The following is a 5,913-nucleotide window of genomic DNA, read 5'->3' as shown; positions in this document are numbered from 1 at the left end:
AAATGAAGGTCTTTCGTGAGCTTGCTTGTCATATAAAGTTTTCGTTTTAATCCTCTTTTCTTTAATTTTTTCATAGTCAAAATCAGCTGTTGCTGTTAATAATATCCTAGTAACAGGTAAATTGGTTCGAAGCAATCGTTTGTTCAATAGCTCTGATGGGGAAATATTTAGACCAGAGAGGGGGGATGTGCTATATTCTAATAAGGCTTTATGAATCTCATTACCTGAAACATAACATTTTTTAAGGATATTTTTACAAATACTAACAGCTTTTTCACTTAGTTCATTTGATTTTGGGTATTTTGGACTGGAGATTATCAAATTTATTTCCCAACTTTTAGCAAAGTCTTTAAATTTCTTACTGTTAAATGGTTGGTTATCAGACTAGTTGGGTATCAGTTTAGTTGGTATGCCATGAGTAGAGAAAACAACTTTAAGCTTGTCAATTACTTCCTCTGCAGTTTTATTTTTTAAAAGAATAAGTTCTATATAATTACTAAAGTAATCAACCAAAGTCAAATAATCTTGACCTGCATAAGTTAAAATATCAGCCCCCACTTTTTCAAAGGGAATATTTGATCTTTCATGCTGAATGAGTGGTTCTCTAGGAATTTTCCGACTGTATTTTAAGCATGTTTTACATTTCGATACAAAATTCTGTATATCTTGTGATATACCAGGCCAATAAAATATTTTCCTGGCTCTAGCTTTGGACTTTTCTATTCCAAAATGCCATACATGTAATTTATTTAACACTTGCTGTCTTAACAATTTAGGAATGACCAATTTAAAGTTATGAAAAATTGAATCATTGTTAATATGTATGTCGTCCTTAATATTGTAAAATGCTTTGATATCACGTTCTAAAATCGATTTTCTATTTGCCCATTCTATTTGACAAAACTTTTTTATCTGTGACAAAATCTGATCATTGTTGGTTGCAGCTCTGATTTCTTCAATTCTCTCCACAGATATGGGTAGATCAAACTCAACTGAGTGAACAATTTCTCTCATCTCTTTATCATCTTTAACTGGGATCTTTATAAATGATCTTGATAGGAGATCTGCTATGTACATATGTTTTCCAGGCAAGTATTGTACTTCAAAAGCATATTTAAGCATTTTTAATTTTAATCTTTGTAAACGAGAACTTATTTTACAAATGTCTTTTTTTTTAATTGCCACCAATGGTTTGTGATCAGATTTTATTATTATTTTTCTACCATACACAAACTGATGGAACTTATTTAAACTATAGCAAATTGCCAGATACTCCTTTTCAATCTGAGCCCATCTAGTTTCTGTATCAGTCAGGCCTCTAGAAGCAAATGCTACTGGCCTACCTTCCTGTAGCAAACAGCAGCCAATACCATGCTGGCTTGCATCAGTTTGTATTTCTATGGGCAACATAGGATCAAATATTTTTAATATAGATATTTTAGAGACTATATTTTTAATTTTTTGGAAGACTGCCAAATGATCTTCTGTCCACTTATATTCTACATTATTTTTAATCAAATTTTTTAACGGTGCCAACAATTCAGAGAGATTCGGTAAGTATTTAGACAAGTAATTAAACATACCTAATATTCTTAACAATTTTTTTTTATTTTTAGGTTCTTTAAGCATCAGAACAACTTTTATATATTCAGTGTCAGGTTTAACACCTTCAGAGAAAAAAACCTGACCAAGATAACTAACTTTAGAGACTTTGTATTGAATTTTATTTTTATTAAATCTTATACCAGACCTCCCTGCTCTCTTAATTACATCTTTAATGATTTCATCATGTTCTTCTTCTGTTGAAGCACTTATGATGAAGTCATCAAAGTAGATCCCAATCGGCAAATCCTCAAATATTTTCTCATTCATGCGCTAAAATACCTCAGGACTAACATTTAAACCGAAAGGCAATAGATTAAAGCAAAATTTTCCAAATGGTGTTATAAATGTACCTACATAGTTTACGACTTTTAGAATCAAGAGGAACCTGGTAAAACCCTTCTTTTAAATTAAGCACAGTAAATATTTTTTTGTCTTTTAGCTTAATTGATAACTCATCAATTGTAGGAATAGGAAACTGGTCTAAACATATCCACTTATTTAAATGAACTGGATCAAAGCATATACGTAGGGCCCCTGATGGTTTCTCCACTATAACTATATTGTTGACCCCTTCTGTTGGCTCATTAACTTTAGAAATTATTCCTCTTTTCTCAAGATCTTTAAAAGCCTCTTTAAGACGTGGTTTTAAAGCATCAGGTACCCTTCGACAACTATTAGTTACAGGCTCGGCTTTTTTATGCAACACAATCTTATACTGATAGGGAATTTTGCCAGTGCCTTGAAAAACATTAGAATGTTTTGTTAACAGTTCACTTTTTCCTTTAGAGTAAGTACTTACTGTATCTACTTTTTTTATTAGACCAATTTTTGTACAAGTGTTTAAACCTAAGATGGGCATACTCAGCGGCGGCTCGTGGCCTAAAAAAGTAGTGAAGATGAGGAAAGCTTGCCGGAGCAAAAGGAGTTTTGGTACATACTTCGCGCCCAAATCTCATAAAAAATTCGTTAAAAAAAATGTTTAGAGTTTATGGCCCTAATAACTTGAAAATAGTTTTTCTTGTTCAGTTCTGCTTGCCTGGGGTATTTTAGTTCTGAACCTCAACATTTCATTGAGGGTTTTTTGGCGATTAAAACACCACGCCTGGGGTTGGTGAGTTTCGATTCAGCCACCCACTCTAAGTCAGATGCTGATTGCAGCCGACCCCTCTGGATCAAACGCAGATGTTTAAAATACTGGTTGGTCGACAATGTAAAAGAACATCCTTTTATCTTCATTTTTCCAATGCCTAAATGGAGTCTCTAATATATTACACACCAAGTCATTAATTTAGCCACCATTTAATATAGTCTACTGCAGGTCATCATGCAGGGTAGAGTCGATGGCAAAAAGGGAATAGGTAGAAAGAGGAAATCATGGCTGCGAAATATTTGAGACTGGACAAACATGACTGCAGACGATTTATTCCACGTTGCAAAAGACAGAGAAATTTTTAGAAATGTGGTCGCCAACCTCCGTTGTTGGAGACGGCATAGGAAGAAGAAGAAGAAGAAGAAGTCATTAATTGGATTCATGTCTCTCTAAAATTATTTTGTCCAAACGAAATCCACGAGAACACTTTATATCCGAAATCCGAAACAAACGACAAAGAAATGTATTAATAAAGTGCACTAAACAAATAAAATTAATATTGTGACTAAACTAAACTAATATACTATACACTATACTATATAAAAATATCTATATAATGGACTAAATTTCAAAATATTGTCGCTTAGAGAAATTTCCGAAAAATAGGAATACCAAATACACATCCAACAGTGGGTGAAGACGAATAATATATTTTTAAGCGGAACTGCACGTACCAGTTTTCTCAGCTATCACTAAGGATAGGCTGACGTCACGTTGCCATAGCAACCGTGAACGCTGATGCAGATGGATTTTGCATTTCAAAAATTATATTCACCTCTTCCTGAATCCTATTATACACGGTTAGTGACACAGGTCAGGACTTGACCGTCAAGTACGTACCGCTAATAAAGCTAGTTGTCTTTTTTAATTTTTTGATTAATTAAAAGAGAATAAATAATTGATTTCAGAATTTAGACATAATAATGTTGTTTTCATTTTTTATTTATTTGTCTCAATTTAATTATATTTTTTTGGTGAACCTCACCTTCACCTGCTTCACCTGGCCAGCCGCCGCTGGGCATACTGTTGTTGCAGTCTATTACCATAAATTTAATATTATAACTTTTACATTTGATACAACTTAAAATAATGTTACCTATGGCTATCACTCTATTGTTTCCATAAGTGTTAAGTTCAAGGTTATTTTCTACAATTTTATCTACAACTTTTAAGTTTTTTCAAACTTTAACGGTAGGCAGTTACAATTAGCCCCTGAATCCAGCTTAAAATTTACAAACTCATTATTTATTAATATATCAATAGCAATGTCAATAGTCCAAATATTACCTTTATTATTGTTTTTTACATTATCCAATGTTAATTCATCTATGTAGGGTTCACCATCACTCTCTGAAATTAATGTTTCAGTGCTAATGTTATAAACAGTACTTGACCTCTTTTTCGAATAGTCTAACTTCCTGTCATGCCTTTTATTTTTTTGTTTACAACTTGAAGAAAAATGATTAGGTTTTCTGCAATTGTTAAAAATTTTCCCAAAGGCTGGACAACTTCTTGGGCGTGCTTTGTGCCACATTTAAAACAGTTATATTGGTTGTTACAGACAGCTTCTGCAGGTCGTTCTAGAGTTTTGCTCCTGGAGGGTCTATTGCATCTAATTTCATCAACTGCATTTTTTCTGAGGCTTTTGACTTGGAAGGTACTCACTTCTGCTATTCTGCATTGATTTTCGGCTTCTGCAGCAGTTAGGTCTGGAATTCTTAAAAGTCTTTTTTGCAAAGCTTGGTCTCGAATCCCAGTAACTAGTCTATCTCTTATTAGGGAGTCTTCAAGAGAATCAAAATTGCAATTTTTTGCCAGCAATTTTACATCCTTCATAAAGTTATCAAACTCTTCGTCTTCTTCCTGTACCCTAGTGAAGAAGAGGAACCTATCATAAAATTCATTTTTCAGTGGTGAGCAGTATGTTTTAAACGCATTTATTACAACATTATACTGTTTCCTCTCCTCATCACTGAGCTTAAATGTTTTAAATATGTCTTAGGCTTCTTCCCCTGCTAGATTTAAAAATATTGCAATCTTTCTGCTCTCTTGTTTGCTGGCCCAATCCGCTGCTTCCATGTATATTTTAAAGCTATCTAGAAACTTCTCAAAGTTTTGACTTGCATTTTGATCAAAACGGATCCCGTTAGGCGGTTTAAAATTAGAATCCATTGTATTTAACTACGGGTTCAGACACCTGACACCATATAATGTTTTATTGAGACAACTATTGTTAGTTTAATCTTTATTATTTAGACTTCTACATATCTTTTACAATGTCTGTTCTCTAGTGACAAGTGACGGACGTAACACCGACAGGTGAACTAACTCATGTTAAGGTTGGTTCACACTAAGCTGTTTATGTTACAATAGTGGTGGTGGTTTGTGTTCTTTCTTGGTGCCTTCATCTGGTATTTCCATAGTTTCTTCTCTGACTCTTCACTGAGGCTACTAAATCTATTGCCTGGCCACTATTCATTGAATTTGGTTTATCTTGTCGATTTTCTATTTTCTTCCTCTGGATTTCTCGGGTGTTTCCTACCGGTAACAACATGCCATTGGTTATTAAGGTTAGATGAAGTTAGTGACTGAAATGAGGTAGAATATGGCATTTATTTTGGTATCTGTGGATTAGACGATTGGTAAACAAATGGGGGTTACGATTAGGCATAAGATGTGATTATTTGAGATTGTTGTGAATATTCATTGTATATCTGAATTTGAGAGGGGCACGCCACTGACGGGTTTTCAAGAAACCCGGACTGCATCATAGGTGTGGATGGTATTAAATTTGGATACATACGAATTGGCTGCGACGCGTTAGCCATTGGAACGAAATTATTATAATCCATTTCAGCAATTTAAAATCAGATTTTATTTGTTACGTACAAAATAAATATGTTGTTGATTTACCATTCTGATTTCCGATATAGAACAGTACAAAAACATGTCTTTTAACAATTCACTTAATTGCCGTTTAACAGTTTTACTTTAATTATCGCAAACGACAGTACACTTCGATATATCAAGCTATACAATGGCTATTGTTTTGTATTAATATAATTATAATTAATAGGTAATATTGTAATATATTAATACTAGGTACTCTAGCTTTAGACCTACATAGATTCCAGAGTTTTAAAAATAAATAAATAAAG

The sequence above is a fragment of the Diabrotica undecimpunctata genome, chromosome 2 (genome assembly GCF_040954645.1).
Source record: "Diabrotica undecimpunctata isolate CICGRU chromosome 2, icDiaUnde3, whole genome shotgun sequence".
NCBI classification, from domain to species: Eukaryota; Metazoa; Arthropoda; class Insecta; order Coleoptera; family Chrysomelidae; genus Diabrotica; species Diabrotica undecimpunctata.
The sequence above is the reverse complement of the archived record's forward strand: the minus strand, read 5'-3'. Positions refer to the sequence as shown.